The following is a 17,191-nucleotide window of genomic DNA, read 5'->3' as shown; positions in this document are numbered from 1 at the left end:
TGTTTCACAAGATCTGGTAAAGGGAAGAATCTTGCTCAGATTCAGTAAAATTTACTGGGATACTTGGTTTTCCATGTGAAGAAAAAAATATTAGATCCACCTCATACTTCTCCAATTCCAGAAAGATCAAAGACCTAAATTAAAGAAACAAAAAGTTTAAAAACTATTAGAAAAAAATAGTAGAGAATATCAGTTTGACCCTGGGATTAGAAAGTATTTCTTAGATGAGACCAAAACAAACAAACAAAAAACTATAAAAGGTTGATAAATTTAACTTCTCAAAATTTAAATCTGTATGACAAGATGCTATTATAATATATAATAATAATGTAAACAGTTAAAAAAACAAGCACGGAGTGAGAAAAGATATTTATCACACATCTAAAAAAGAACTGATGCTTCTGAACTGTGGTGTTGGAGAAGACTCTTGAGAGTCCCTTGGACAGCAAGGAGATTCGACCAGTCCATCCTAAAGGAAATCAGTCCTGAATATTCATTGGTAGGACAGATGCTGAAGCTGAAACTCCAATACTGTGGCCACCTGATGCAAAGAACTGACTCATTGGAAAAGACCCTGATGCTAGGAAAGATTGAAGGTGGGAGGAGAAGGGGATGAGAGGATGAGATGATGAGATGATTGGATGGCATCACTGACTCAATGGACATGAGTTTGAGTAAGCTCTGGGAGTTGGTGATAGACAGGGAGGCCTGGCATGCTGCAGTCCATGGCGTCACAGAGTTGGACACGACTGAGCGACTGAACTGAACTGAAAAAAGAACTAGTATCCAGAAGAAAGAACTCATATTAATCAATAAGAAAATGAAAATAAACCAACAGAATCTCATCATGCAATTCACAGAAAAAAAATCACTCAAATGACTCGGGAGATGGAGGAGAAAAGAAAAAGATGTTCAAAGATACTAGTAATCAGCAAAACACAAGTAGATGGGATATAATATCACTTCAAACCTATCAGACTAACAAACATAAACAAGTAAGTCTGACAGTATCTAATGTTAGGAAGAATCTGAAACAATGGGAATCAGTAAAAGCATTCTGAAAAGCAATTTTGTAATACTAAAAAGAGACACACAACCTAGCAGAATCTGTTTCTAAGACTATAGGCTTGGGAAATTGTAAACTGAGCTGGGCTTTGTGGGACAGGCAGGATTCTGACAGGCAAAGATAAAAGGATTGGCATTCCCAAATAAAAAGAACAGTATAAGCAAGGCCATAGAGATAGGAAATCACCTGAGGAACACCCATACTGTTTTCCAAAATGGCTATACCATATTTACATTCCCAGAGGCAGTATATGAGAGTTTTAATTTCTCCATATGCTTGCCAACACTTGTTACTACCTGCCTTTTTAATTATAGCCATTTTAAGGGTATTAAGCAGAATCTCACTGTAGTTTTGAATCAGCCTTTCCCTGATGATCAATGTTAAACATTTCCTATAAATGTTTAACAGCCATTTGTACATCATCTTTGGATAACTGCCTATTCAGATTCTTTGCATATTTCTTAATTGGGTTATTTTTTTATTACTGAGTTGTAAGAGTTCTTGACATATAGACACAGGTATAAGTCCCTTATTAGGTAATTTACAAATATTTTATCCCAAATATGTGGACTGTCTTTTTGCTTTCTTGATGGTGTCCTTTGAAGTACAAAAGTTTTTTTAACTTTAATGAAATCCAATTTACATATTTTTTTCCTTTGGCTCCTTGTACTACTGGTGTCATATCTAAGAAACCCTTGACAAATCTAAGGTCACAAAGATTTATCTCCAAGTTTTCTCGTAAGAATTTTATAGCTCTTATATTTAGGTCTTTGAATGATTTTGAGTTAACTTTTGCGCATGGTGTAAAGCAGGGGTCCTATTTCATTCTTTCATATGTGGATATCTAGTTGTTCCAGCACCATATGTTGAAAAGACTATTCTTTCCTCCACTGAATTGTTTTTGGTACCCTTGTTACACAGTCACTGACTGCAAATGCAAGGGCTTATTTCTGGATACTCAATACAATTCCAGTGATCCATACGTCTATCCTTATGCCTGAACCATGCTGTCTTGACTACTGTAGCTTTTTAATAACTCTGGGAAATTGGGAAGTGTGGGTCTTCCAAATTTATTCTTTTTCAAGACTGTTTTGGTTAATATGGATCCTTTAAATTTCCATGTGATTTCAGGAACAGCTTGTCAAAATATGCAAATAAGTCAGCTGGGATTTTGATAGGGATTGTGTCGAATCTGGAGATCAACTGGGAAAATATCACCATCTTAAAAATATTAAATCTTTCAATCCATGAATATGGGGCATTGTTCTAATTATTTAGATTTATAATTTCTTTCAAGAATGTTTTACAGTTTTCAGAGTACACAATTTTATGCTTTTGTTAAATTTATTCCTTTTTTGTTTGATGCTATTATAAACAGAATTGCTTCATAATTTCATTTTTGGATTGTCTACTACAATTGAATAGATTGACTTCTGTGTATTGATCTTGTATCTTGCAACCCTATTGAACACATTTACTAGTTCTAACAGTTTTTGCATGGATTCCTCAGAATTTTCTCTATGTAAGATTGCTTCACCTGCAAATACAGACAGTTTTAATTCTTCTTTTCCAATCTGGATGACTTTTTATTTCATTTTCTTGCCCAGCTGCCCTGGTTAAAACCTCCAGCACAACGTTCAATAGAAGTGATGAGACTGGACATCCTTGTCCTGTTCACAATGTTACGGGGAAAGCATTCAGTCCTTTTCCGTTAAGTATGATGATAGCCATGGGTTTTCACAGATGTCGTTTATCAGGCTGAGGAAGTTCCTTCTATTCCTAGTTTGCTGACGTGCTTGTTTATTTCTTTGTTTTCTTAAATAATGAAACGGTATCAGAGTTTGTCAAAAGCTTTTTCTTCATCTATAGAGACGATTATGTGAGTTCTGTCCTTTAATGTTTTAATATTAGGTGTTGCACTGATTGATTTTCCTATTATAAGTGGCTCTTGCACTTATGGGATAAATCCCACTTGGTTGTAGTATATAATATAACCATTTCTTTAAGTTATTGCTCATTTTGCTAGTATCTTTTTGAGGACTTTCACATTTATGGGATATTGGTCTGTAGTTTTCTTATGATGTCTTTGTCTGGTTTTGGTATCAGGACAATATTTGCCTTATAGAATGATTCCCCCCTCTTCTATTTTTTGGAGGAGTCTGAGGAGGGTTAGTGTTAATTTTCATTTAAATATTTGTTAGAACTCACCAATGAAGCTATCTGTCCTGGGCTTTTCTTTATGGGATGTTTGTTGGTTGGTTGTTTGTCCTTCTAGTACAGATCTTCCCTGACTTATGATGGGGTTACGTCCTGATAAGTTGAAAATATTTTAAGTTGAAAATGTATTTAACATACCTAATCTACCAAACATGATAGTGTAACCTAGCCTGCAATTAAATATGCTTGGAACACTTACATTAGCCTATAGATGGACAAAATCATCTAACACAAAGCCTGTTTTATAATAAAGTATTACATATTTTATTTAATTTATTGAATATTGTATTCAAAGTTGAAAACAGAATGGTTGTGTGGGTACAGAATGGTTTTAAGTGTGTTGGTTGTTATCCATATGATCATGTGGCTGACTGAGAGTTGCTGCTCGTTGCTGCTGCCCAGCATCATGAGAAACTACAACACTGCATGTTGCTCGCCCAGGAAAATGTCAGAATTCAAAATCTGAATATGTACCACTCTCACACCATTGCAAAGGTGAAAAATCCCAAGTCAAACCATCATTATTAAGTCATGAACCATATACAATTTGTTCATTTCACCTAGATATATGATCTGCTGTCATACAACTGTTCATAGTATTCCCTTAGAATCCTTATTTCTGTAAAGTCAGTAGTAATGCTCCCTATATTATTCCTGATTTTAATAATTTAAGTCTTCTCTCTTTTATTCTTAATCAGTCTAGATAAAAGTTTGTTAATTTTGTTGCTCTTTTTAAAGAAACAACTTTTGGTTTATTGATTTAAAATTTTTTTTAATTTCACTGATTTTTGCTCTAATCTTTATTATTCCCTCGTCTTGCTTAAGGTTTAGTCTGCTCTTTTCCCCCGCCAGAGTGTTAAGGTGAGAAGTTAGGTTACTGAGTTGAGGTTATTCTTCATTTTTAATACAGGCTTTTATAGCTATAAATTTCCTTCTAAGTACTATTTTAGCTATATCCTATAAGTCTTGGTCAGGTGTATTTCACTCATCTCCAGCTATTTTCTAGTTTCCCTTGTGATTTCTTCTTTGGCCCACTGATTATTCAGGAGCATGTTATTTAATTGTCACTAAATTCTAAACTTATTATTGATTTATAATTCCAATACACTGTGATTGAAGAACATAATCTGTATGAGTTCACTCTTTTAAATGAGAGTTGTTTTATGGCCTAGCACATAGTCTATCCTGGAGAAGGTTATATGTGTTCTGGAAAATAATTAAATTCTTCTGATTGTCAAAGCCTGTTGTTGGGGTGTCCTACAGATATCTGTTAGGTGTAGCTGGTGTACAGCGCTGTTTAAGTCTTCTATTTCTTTGTTGATCTTTTGCATAGTTGTTCAATCCATTATTGAAAGAGAGGTACTGAAGTCTTCAACTACTACTGTTGAACCATCTTTTGCCTTCATTTCTATTAGCTTTTATTTCATGTATTTTAGGGCTCTGTTATGAAGTATATATTTATAACTGTTTTACCTTCATGAATGACTCCTTCATTATTATAAAATGTCCTTCATTAACTCTAGTAACATTATGGTTATTGTTATTTTAAAGGCTATTCTGTCTGATAATAGTATACCCACCCTAGCTATCTGATGGTTCCTGTTACATCATCTTCTTCCATTCTTTACTTTCAACTTTTTTATATCTTTGAATCTAAAATATATCTCCTATAGATATTAAATTCTTGAATCTTTAAAAAAAATTCACTATGACAACATCTGCTTTTTAATTGGACACAGAGCAGATTTAGTGAAGCTATTGGAACAGTTAAGTTCAGTTCAGTCGCTCAGTCATGTCCGACTCTTGGCGACCCCATGAATGGCAGCACGCCAGGCCTCCATGTCCATCACCATCTCCCGGAGTTCACTCAAACTCACATCCATCGAGTCGGTGATGCCATCCAGCCATCTCATCCTCTGTCTTCCCCTTTTCCTCCTGCCCCCGATCCCTCCCAGCATCAGAGTTTTTTTTCAAGGAGTCAACTCTTCGCATGAGGTGGCCAAAGTACTGGAGTTTCAACTTAAGCATCATTCCTTCCAAAGAACACCCAGGGCTGATCTTCTTTAGAATGGACTGGTTGGACCTCCTTGCAGTCCAAGGGACTCTCAAGAGTCTTCCCCAACACCACAGTTCAAAAGCATCAATTCTTCTGGCGCTCAGCTTTCTTCACAGTCCAACTCTCACATCCATACATGACCACTGGAAAAACCATAGCCTTGACTAGATGGACCTTTGTTGAGAAAGTAATGTCTCTGCTTTTCAATATGCTATCTAGGTTGATCATAACTTTTCTTCCAAGGAGTAAACGTCTTTTAATTTCATGTAGATTGTGTTAAAACATAAGTAAAAATGTTGATAGTAAAGGAACAGAGTGGCTATGACTGCCTGAAGAAGTAGGAGGAGACAGAGGAATTTTTCATTTCGAATGAAGGAAAGACATTTTTCCTCCTGAAACATGGAAGAAATTAGGGGCATAGATCTAAAGCATCTTTATTTATGCTCAGGTAGTTAACACTCTTACATTCATTTTATCATCCTGAAGCCTGCATCCTTTTAGACTTTCTTAGCTAGCCCTTTCCCAGTGCTTGAATTAGCTATAGGCTAGAAGGCCAGAAATTCAACCTTTTTGGAATTGTGTATATATTAAAAGTTAATACCTGAGTGATTGCCATCAAAAGTGAGCTAATAAACAAGCCATGGTCAACTCAATTAAATAAATAAGTACTTTAACACTTATTACACTTTAGGTACAACAAGTGCAAAATGAAAAGACAGTCTTTGCCCTCTATGAACTCTTTTCCTCTATGAGAAAGACAAACATTTAAGTAACCCTGGTATTCGGTATCTTCAAATAAAGGCTGTCAAAGAGGAAAATACAAAGAGCTGTAGGAGAACTGGGAAGAAGGACAAAAAGAATTTTAGCAACTAACCTGACTCCCTTTCCCTCCAATTTGGTCTGGCTTCTGGATTGGAGAGGCTGCTGCAATTCTGAGTTAGTTACAAGAGAGACTTTTAAGTAGAGAGTTATTTTTGTTCAGACCATGTACCTTCCCCTACTTTTGATTCAAACAAGTAACACTGTTGTGGACATTTAGAGGAGGGGTCAAACTCAGACAAACTGCACAGTGTTTTAGAGACAGCAGGAGCTTCATTTACAAGTAGACCTAGATTCAAATCCCAGCTCTTTTACTTATTAGCTCTGTGACTTTGAGCAAATCAACTCTCAGAGCCTCTGTTTTGGTATTTTAAAAAATAGACTAATTTATTTAATTGTTCGGTGTACGTTTTTTGAGTCATGTATGGATGTAAGAGTCAGACCATAAAGAAGGCTAAGTGCCAAAGAACTGATGCTTTCCAACTGTGGTGCTGGAGTCCTTAGATAGCAAGGAGAGCAAATCAGTCAATCCTAAAGGAAATCAACCCTGAATATTCATTGGAAGGACTGATGCTGAAGCTCCAATACTCTGGCCACTTGATGCAAAGAGCTGACTCACTGGAAAAGACCCTGATGCTAGGAAAGACTGAGGGCAAGAGGAGAAGGGGGTGACAGAGGATAAAATGGCTAGACGACATCACTGACTCAAACTCTGGGAGATAGTGAAGGACATGGAAGCCTGGCATGCTGTAGTCCATGGGGTCTCAAAGAGTTGGACACAACTGAGTGACTGAACAACACTTTATGTTGGGACCAGTGCCTCTTTTTCCTTCTTCTGTATCTGCATGTGAGTGGCTAGGGAAGAAAGTAGAGAAGTCCTGAACTTGCTTTGCAGACACCCATTTCAATATTCCTACTGACAGTCAGGAGAAAGAGTTTCCTGCTCTGGACATCCTACGGTAGCCATCATAATCCAGTAGGAAGAACAGGGGCTCTGAAGGAAGGCAGTGTGGATTCAAAATTAACAGAGGTAGCATGCAAAATACCTAGCATAAATACTTGGCACAGAGCAGTAAGTGCTTTAATAAATGTTAGTCCCCCACCCATTTTGGAAATGGTTGCATTTGCCTGTAGATTTTAAAACTACTTAATGAAAAGCTTCTCAGTCTTCAATTATGTCCCTCACTCATGCTTTTCCCTTTCCCTTACCTGGCTCCAGGTGAGTAGACCTATCGCTATTTGGCCAAGCAAAGGCTAGACAAAAGCCATGTTAGTGTGTTTTTTTGCAGAAACACTGAATCAGTCATTATGCTTTCAGTTCAGTTCAGAAGCTCAGTTGTGTCCGACTCTGTGACCCCATGGACTGCAGCACGCCAGGTTTCCTGGTTCATCACCAACTCCCTGAGCTTGCTCAAACTCATGTCCATTGAGTCAGTGATGCCTTTGAATACAGGAAACTTTTTGTGTGCAGCTGTGTATATTGTGTATTACAACCTTTTGTGCATTTTAAATGGGTCTTCGTTTCTGGGCTTGAGCTTTCTCTAGTTTCAGGTGGGGGCTACGGCCCAGTTGCAGTGTGCAGGCTTCTCACTGTGGTGGCATCTCTAGTTGTGGAGCACAGGCTCTAGGGCATCAGGTTCAGTAGTTGTGGCCCATGGGCTTAGTCATAGAGGCTTGTAGGATCTTCCTAGGAAGATCCCATGGAATCGAACCCATGTCCCCTGCATTGGCAGGTGGATTCTTAACCACCAGACCATCAGGGAAGTTCCTCTAGCTACTCTTATAACTGGCTTTTCTTAAAGCTCTTATTAAATTATATTTCCATTTTTCTCAAATACTCATCCCTCAATATTGTGGATCTAGTATCAATCCAATGATGACCTCTTCAGTCATATTTCTCTTGGTCTTTATATGTCCCAGCAGGGGCTTCTGTTTGTGATCTCACTATCCAAACACACTCTTTTTTTTTTAACTGATTGATGATTGGTTTACAATATTTTATTTCTGCCATACATCAACATGAATTAGCCATAGGTGTATGTATGTCCCCTTCCTCTTGAATCTCCCTCCCATCTCCTACCCTTTCCCACCCCTCTAGGTTGTTACAGAGCCCGAGTTTGAGTTCCCTAAGTCATAGAGTAAATTTCCATTGACTATCTATATTTTACATATGGAAGTGTGTATACTTACATGCTACTCTCTCCATTCATCTCACCTTCTCCTTCCTTTTCCCTGCCCTTGTCCGTAAGTCTGTTTTCTATGTCTGCATCTCAACTGCTGCCCTGTGAACAGGTTCATCAGTTCCATCTTTCTAGATTCCATATATATGTGTTAATACATGATATCGTGTTTTTCTCTTTCTGACTGACTTCACTCTCTATAATAGGCTCTAGGTTCATTCACCTCATTAGAACTGTCTCAAATGTGTTCCATTTTATGGGTGAGTAGTATTCCATTGTATATATGTACCACAGCTTCTCAGAGGAGCCTGGTGGGCTACAGTCCATGGGGTCACAGAGAGTTGGACCGACAATTGAGCAACACACACACACACACCAGTTTCTTTATCTATTCATCTGTCAATGGACATCTAGGTTGCTTCCATGTCCTAGCTAGTGTAAATAGTGCTCCAACGAACACTGGGGTACATGTATCTTTTTCAGTTTTGGTTTCCTCAGGGTATAAGCCTAGAAGTGGGATTGCTGGGTCATATGACAGTTCCAGTCTTAGTTTTTTAAAGGAATCTCTATACTGTCTTTCATAGTAGCTGTATTAATTTACACTCCCACCAGCAGTGCAAGAGGGTTCTCTTTTTCTCCACACCCTCTCCAGAACTTGTTGTTTGTGAATTTTTTTTGATGATGGCGATTCTGATTGGTGTGAGGTGATATCTCATTGTAGTTTTGATTTGCATTTCTCTAACAATGAGCAACACTGAACATCTCTTCATGTGTTTATCAGCCATCTGTATGTCTTCTTTGGAGAAATGTCTGTTTAGGTCTTTTGCCCACTTTTTGATTGGATTGTTTGTTTTTCTGGTATTGAGTTGTATGAGCTGGTTATATGTTTTTGAAATTAATCCTTTGCCAGCTGTTTCATTTGCTATTATTTTCTCCCATTCTGAGGGTCATCTTTTTACCTTGTTTACAGTTTCCTTTGCTGTGCAAAAGCTTTTAAGTTTAATTAGGTCCCACTTGTTTATTTTTATTTCCATTATTCTAGGAGGTGCAAATCTACTCTATTTTTAGTCTCCCTCCTTCCCTAATCACACAGCCCATATGGCTGATGCCATGCATCTGGCCAAAAAGAACCTACCAGCTAACCACCATTTCTCTGCTGACTCAACTGCCACTGCAGAAAAAGGAGCATGGACTTTAGATGCAGATATGGGTTCTAATCTGTTTCATCATTTTGAATTCTGTGAATTTAGGCAAACTATCTTTTTAAAAAATATTGAAGGCTTCACAAATTTGAATGTCATACTTGTGTAGGCACCATGCTAATCTCTGTATTTTTCCAATTTTAGTATACGTGCTGCCTAAGCAAGCACGAGGCAAACTATTATTTCTGCTTACTGAGCTTTGGCTTCCTCATTTAAAATGGAAAAATAATAACTTTGCAGAGTTGAGGTGATAATAATAATAGCAATAAAAATAATACTTACTGTGTGTCAAGTATCATGCTACTGAATACTTTACATTGATCTCATTTAATTTTCATAACCCCTTCATGAGGTAGGTTCCACTATTACCATTATTTTATAGTTGAGGAAACCAACTAGAGAAGCTAACTTACTCATCCAGGTCATTTTGGTAGACCATGGGCTGGCTAACTCAATGCCCATTTCCAACCCCCTCTGCCCTCCTGAGGCTGGAAAAGTACCCGCTTTCTCAGCATTCCTATTCCTTAGGACTAGCCAAGTGGCCCAGTTCTGATCAAGTAAATAAACACATAAGTCTCCTGGGGAACTTGTGAAAAAGCCATTGTTTTTAAAAGGACAAGTATTTCGATATTCCATCATCTTTTTTCAACCTCGGTCACAGAGGTGACGCCTACAACTATAGCAGTCATCCTAGAACAAAGCAGAAAAAGCCAAAAGATTCAGGGGATACCAGTCTTGAAATCACAGACCTAATAAATCAATGCCATCTGCCACTGGCCTCCAGATTTTTTTTATGTGAGAAAAATACACTTTTATTTGCTTAAACTACAATTAGTCAAGTCTTCCAGTAGTATCTTCAGGCATTTATATGTGGTACAGCATAATCAAATGATAGAGCTCAGTTCAGTTCAGTCGTTCAGTAGTGTTCGACTCTTTGTGACCCCATGGACTGCAGCACGCCAGGCTTCCCTGTCCATCACCAACTCCCGGAGCTTACTCAAACTCATGTCCATCATGTCAGTGATACCATCCAACCATCTCATCCTCTGTCATCCCCTTCTCCTCCCGCCTTCAACCTTTCCCAGCATCAGGGTCTTTTCAAATGAGTCAGTTCTTCGCATCAGGTGGCCAAAGTATTGGAGTTTCAGCTTCAACATTAGTCTTTCCAATGAACACCCAGGACTGATCTGCTTTAGGATGGACTGGTTGGATGTCCTTGCAGTCCAAGGGACTCTCAAGAGTCTTCAACACCACAGTTCAAAAGCATCAATTCTTCAGTGCTCAGCTTTCCTTATAGTCCAACTCTCACATCCATACATGACTACTAGAAAAACCATAGCTTTGACTAGACAGACCTTTGTTGGTAAAGTAATGCCTCTGCTTTTTAATATGCTGTCTAGGTTGGTCATACCTTTTCCTCCAAGGAGGAAGCATCTTTTAATTTCATGGCTGCAGTAACCATCTGCAGTGATTTTGGAGCCCCCCAAAATAAAGTCTCTCACTATTTCCATTGTTCCCCCATCTATTTCCCATGAAGTGATGGGACCGGATGTTATGATCTTAGTTTTCTGAATGTTGAGTTTTAAGCCAACTTTTTCACTCTCCTCTTTCACTTTCATCAAGAGGCTCTTTAGTTCCTCTTTACTTTCTGCCATAAGGGTGGTGTTATCTGCATATCTGAAGTTATTGATATTTCTCCCGGCAATCTTGATTCCAGCTTATGCTTCAGCCAGCCCAGCATTTTACAGGATGTACTCTGCATATAAGTTAAATAAACAGGGTGACAATATACAGCCTCGATGTACTTCTTTTCCTATTTGGAACCAGTCTGTTGTTCTATGTCCAGTTCTAACTGACCTGCATACAGATTTCTCAGGAGGCAGGTCAGGTGGTCTGGTAGTCCCATCTCTTAAAGAATTTTCCATAGTTTGTTGTGATCCACACAGTCAAAGGCCTTGGCATAGTCAATAAAGCAGAAGTAAATGTTTTTCTGGAACTCTCTTGCTTTTTCGATGATCCAGCAGATGTTGGCAATTTGATCTCTGGTTCCTCTGCCTTTCTAAAATCCAGCTTGAAGATCTGGAAGTTCACGGTTCACATACTGTTGAAGCCTGGCTTGGAGAATTTTGAGCATTACTTTGCTAGTGTGTGAGATAGAGTTAATAAGATTCAAAATTAGGGGGTCAATCATTAAGCTATATCAGAAACACCTGGCATTGGACTTGGCAGTGAATGGGTATTCAAATGATGAAAATGATTATAATAATATCAATTACTCAGTCTACTTCTTCAAGACCTCCATGTTCCTCAGGAAACACCGAATTGTCAGTAACCTAAATTACAACAGAGTTGCTCAGAACAGGCCAACTCTATTGGACATGCCCACCCCTCATGTCTGCACTTCTGAATTCAGTTCTCCCAGCTCAGGGGCCATCCTAAGGAGGGTAAAGGGAAGGAAGGTTTGGAGATAGGTCTTGGCTGCTTACCGCCACTTATCTCATGGGCCACCAAGATTTCAGGCTCCCTGCCATGCAAGTCTAAGATGAGAGAGTTCAAAAAACTAAGGAGAAACTTACAATCTTGGCAGCATTTGTTATGACAGTGATGGTCCACGCTTCTCTCTCTGGCAGCCAGAGGCCTTTGGAGATAACAAGAAGTGTGGTTCTGTAGCTTAAATAAGACCAAGGGCTATTGAGTTTTCTGCCTCTTTTCCTGCTGGGAGCGATAACAGCAAAAATCTGATTTAGACACTTAAATTCAAGTACCTTCACCACCAGCTGAGCAATTTTCAAGTAATCACACCTTTGACCTCACCCAACATACATCCTTTTAAAGCCATTTTTTGGGGCCAATTATTTAGTTTTCCTAAGATGTATAGGGGAAAGGTAGACTTGTTGGCCATCTTCCTGAAAACTGTAGCTTCTATTCCTCTGTCCAGGATTTGAGCAGCTTGCTCATAGACCTTCCAGTCTGTCTGGGAGGGGGCCGGCCACTCCTGTCACAGCTGACACAGGTGCCATAGCTGACATGTCTCCAAGCTAACACATTGCCTTTGTTTCTACAGCTGTTCAGAACCCAAAAGGTACTTCCTGGAGGAATTATGACATTTACGATGGCAAGATTCCTAGACAAGCTCACTGAATTGGGAAAGAAGAAAAAACTATTTATTAAACATTTAACTAAATGGCAGATTTGAGCATCAGAATCACCTAGGGAGCTTGTGAAAACACAGACTCCTGGGGAAGCTCTGGAGTCTGTAATTCAGTAGATTTGGGGTAGGGCTCAAGAATTTGCATTTCTAACAAATTCTTAGGCCTGGTGAGGACACTTAGAAGCCACTGCTAGAAGGTATCAATCTTTGAAAACTCACAGTTGGCTACCTTTTGTGAAAAGTCTCTTCAATCCTGAGAAGAGATACTCTATCAGGATATCATTTTGCTTACATCTTTTAAACAAACAAACAAAAAACAATCCTTCCCACCCCACCCTCCAAAATCCCCCTAAAAGCAACTACTAACAGATTTCTACAGATTTCTCTTTAAGGAAGGACTAGATTCCAAATGCTTCAGATCAGTGGGCCATGCCAGTGGGTTTTTAGAAGAGAAATTCTCCTAGGAGCTCCAGGCAATACATTCTGGAAGAAAGGACAAGTTAGCACTAGAGGTTCACCAATCTCCCAAAGTATGCACAGACTACTCACAATCAGCTGCCATTAAGAAAACAACAACGTTATGACAATGACTCTCAAGCTTTGTCCACAATACACCTGTACATGATGGTACTGGTCAGGGATGGATGGGTACATGGAAGGAGAAGAGAGAGTGTGTATGAGTGTATGTATGAGAGGGTAAGGAAACAAACAAAAAACCACCTAATTCTGAGACAACTTTCCCGATGGCTTAGGAGCTGTCAGTGAGTCACAGGTGAATTGGGATACTGCTTTCTCAAGCTCAGTAGAAATGTCTGGGAAGTGAGGGGAGAACAGAAGTTCCTGGACAGTCTTGTTTATCTAGAGTTCTCTACAAATATTCCTTTCTGTGTAGAAGAACTGGCTTAGCGTTAACTGAATCACTGCTTTAGAAGGAGAGTCTCAGAACGAAAATGTTTATTCTAAACTCTGAGTTCAATCTGCCAGACACTTAACAGATCTCTGAAAAAGTTTCATTATTAGGGACCTGATGCTTTAGTCATTTATTCATTCAGTCAGTCAATACTCAAGAGTTTACTCTGAGTTAAGCACTGGGTTAAACACTGAGGACACAGTGAGTGCCTGCAAGAACAGTGAAAGTCAAAGTTGCTCAGTAGCGTCAGACTCTCTAAGACCCCATGGACTATACCCAGGCCAGAATACTGGAGTGGGTAGCCTTTCCTTTCTCCAGAGGACCTTCCAACACAGGGATCAAACCCAGGTCTCCCACATTGCAGGCAAATTCTTTACCAGCTGAGCCACAAGAGAAGCCCTAAGAACAGTAAGGGTTATAGAAATATAAATAACCATAAGGCAGTAAATAACACAGACAACATGTAGCTCAGTGCTTAACATGGAGCATCCAAACTTAGATGTGATTCTGGCTCTATCATGCTCTGGCTCTGTGACAGGGACAAGTTTTTCGATCTTTCTTGACTTACATCTACATCTATCAAAACTTATATATTTTAATAAGGATTAAATAAAATAATGACAACATAGTTCTCAAACTGGATCAAGGACCTTTGTGGTTACTCAACAATGTGTTAGAGAGTACATGAAAGCATTGAATAAACAAACAGGATGCAGTTTCTTGTAATGCTAATTTTTTTTTTACCAAACACAAAAAACTACCAAACAACTTAAAGTATTCATTTTAAAGAAAATAACGACTATATAAAGGTGATTTAAGGTAAAATTCTTATAAATTTTGAAGATAAACTTCAAACAGACTTCAAATAAAGTTTAACTCTCTGGGCTATTTTCAGGCTGAGTTTGCTCTCTTCCAATGTCAGGAACACTAGGAAAGTTTCCAAACACTGCATGTGGCTGACAAAGGATGCTCAACAAAGAACAACCATTAGTGTTAAGTTCAGTTCATTCAGTTGTGTCTGACTTTTTGCAACCCCACAGACTGTAGCACACCAGGCTTCCCTGTCCATGACCAACTCCCGGAGCTTGCTCAAACTCATGTCCATCAAGTCAGTGATGCCATCCAACCATTTGTTAATAAGTGAAAGTCGCTCAGTTGTGTCCGACTCTCTTCGACCCCATGGGCTGTCGGCTGCCAGGCTCCTCTGTCCATGGAATTCTCCAGGCAAGAATACTGGAATGGGTAGGCATTCCCTTCTCCAGGGGATCTTCCTGACCCAGGGATCGAACCTGGGTCTCCCCACATTGCAGGCAGATTCTTTACTGTCTGAGCCAGCAGGGAAGCTCTATTTTTATTCCACAAGTTAATAATAAATAGCTATTATTACTAACCCACTCACAGGAGAAACAATTCTGCAGTGTATGGGGCATAAGAGGGTGTCATCTCTACCCAGGTATCCTTTTTTCCCAAGTTCTAGACTTCTTCCATTCCTATCCCCAAACTTTATGATTATTCGAGAAGTACAAGTCCAGGAAGCAGGCCAATTCTGCCTCCAAATGCCAGGGAGCAACCTTCAAAACACACAAAAAAGAAGGGATCAGCACTAGTAAAGTTGCTAATCTCATCAACCTCCTGACCTCCCCTGAGCCCTCAGCCTGCCCAAGCAGTTAACTCCAGAATAAGAAGTCAGCCTAATCACTGATCCAGCACCACTCCAGACTAGCTGTGTTCTCATTTTAAAAGTTCATAGAGATCATTTATTTCCTTAAAATCTCACAGATAAGTAATAAATAAGGTAGGTGTTATGTTTCCTACTTTACAGAGGAGGAAACTGAGGCCTTCAAAGTAAAATCAGTTGAAGTTTTTAGATACAGGCAGAGCCAGGATTCAAGTTCAAGTCTTCTGACTTCAAGCAGCAGCTCTCCCCACTACATTAAGCGAGAGAAATCATTCCAATGAGAATCTATACAGCATAGGCAAAAGCTCTTCCAGTCCTTTATCAAAGCCCACCCATTTTCAGCTGTATTCAGGGAAATTATAATTTAATATAAGTTCAGTTATGTTGCTCAGTAGTGTCTGACTCTTTTGTGACCCCATGGACTGCAGCATGCCAGGCTTTCCTGTCCATCTCCAACTCCTGGAGCTTACTCAAACTCATGGCCATTGAGTCAGTGATGCCATCCAACCATCTCATCCTCTGTCATCCCTTCTACACCTGCCTCCAACCATTCCCAGCACCAAGGTCTTTTCCAATGAGTCAGTTCTCTGAATGAGATGGCCAAAGTATTGGAGTTTCGGCTTCAGCATCAGTCCTTCCAATGAATATTCAGGACTAATTTCCTTTAGGATGGACTGGTTGGATCTCCTTGCAGTCCAAAGGACTCTCAAGAGTCTTCTCCAACACCACAGTTCAAAAGTATGAATTCTTCTGTGCTCAGCTTTCTTTATAGTCCAGCTCTCACATCCATACATGACTACTGGAAAAACAAAAGCTTTGACTAGACAGACCTTTGTTGGCAAAGTAATGTCTCTGCTTTTGAATATGCTGTCTAGGTTGGTCATAACTTTCCTGCCAAGGAGCACACATCTTTTAATTTCATGGCTGCAATCACCATCTGCAGTGATTTTGAAGCCCCCCAAAATAAGGTCTCTCACTGTTTCCACTGTTTCCCCATCTATTTGCCATGAAGTGATGGGACCGGATGCCATGATCTTAGTTTTCTGAATGTTGAGTTTTAAGCCAACTTTTTCACTCCCCTCTTTCACTTTCATCAAGAGGCTCTTTAGTTCTTCTTTGCTTTCTGCCCTAAGGGTGGTGTCATCTGCATATTTGAGGTTATTGATATTTCCCCCAACAATCTTGATTCCAGCTTGTGTTTCATGCAGCCCAGCATTTCTCATGATGTACTCTGCATGTAAGTTAAATAACCAGGGGGACAATATACAGCCTTGACGTACTTCTTTTCCTATTTGGAACCAGTCTGTTGTCCCATGTCCAGTTCTAACTGTTGCTTCTTGACCTGCATACAAATTTCTTAGGAGGCAGGTCAGGTGGTCTGGTATGCCCATCTCTTTAAGAATGTTCCACAGTTTGTTGTGATCCACACAGTCAAAGGCTTTGGCATAGTCAATAAAGCAGAAAGAGATGTTTTTTCTGGAAGTCTCTTGCTTTTTCTATGATCTAACAGATGTTGGCAATTTGATCTCTGGTTCCTCTACCTTTTCTAAATCCAGCTTGAACATCGAAGTTCATGGTTCATGTACTGTTGAAGCCTTGCTTGGAGAATTTTGAGCATTACTAGCGTGTGAGATGAGTGCAATTGTGCGGTAGTTTGAACCTTCTTTGGTATTGCCTTTCTTTGAGACTGGAATGAAAACTGAGCTTTTTCAGGCCTGTGGCCACTGCTGAGTTTTCCAAATTTGCTGGCATATTGAGTGCAGCACTTCCACGGCATCATCTTTTAGGATTTGAAATAGCTCAACTGGAATTCTATCACCTCCACTAGCTTTGTTCGTAGTGAAGCTTCCTAAGGCCCACTTGACTTCACATTCCAGGATGTCTGGCTCTAGGTGAGTGATCACACCATCAT

At 39.4% G+C, this 17,191-nt stretch overlaps 1 protein-coding gene and 1 non-coding gene across 5 annotated transcripts in view; both read right to left on the bottom strand.

Annotated features, from left to right (window-relative positions):
• FAM168A (family with sequence similarity 168 member A) overlaps positions 1-17,191 on the bottom strand; it is a 198,967-nt gene that overhangs the window by 31,688 nt on the left and 150,088 nt on the right. The gene's annotated exons all lie outside the window — the stretch shown is intronic.
• On the bottom strand, positions 9,605-9,708 carry LOC112579779. Its single transcript, XR_003104112.1, has one exon. It is a non-coding gene; the product is annotated as a U6 spliceosomal RNA (small nuclear RNA).

The sequence above is a fragment of the Bubalus bubalis genome, chromosome 16, assembly GCF_019923935.1.
Source record: "Bubalus bubalis isolate 160015118507 breed Murrah chromosome 16, NDDB_SH_1, whole genome shotgun sequence".
Taxonomy (NCBI): Eukaryota; Metazoa; Chordata; class Mammalia; order Artiodactyla; family Bovidae; genus Bubalus; species Bubalus bubalis.
The sequence above is the reverse complement of the archived record's forward strand: the minus strand, read 5'-3'. Positions and strand labels throughout refer to the sequence as shown.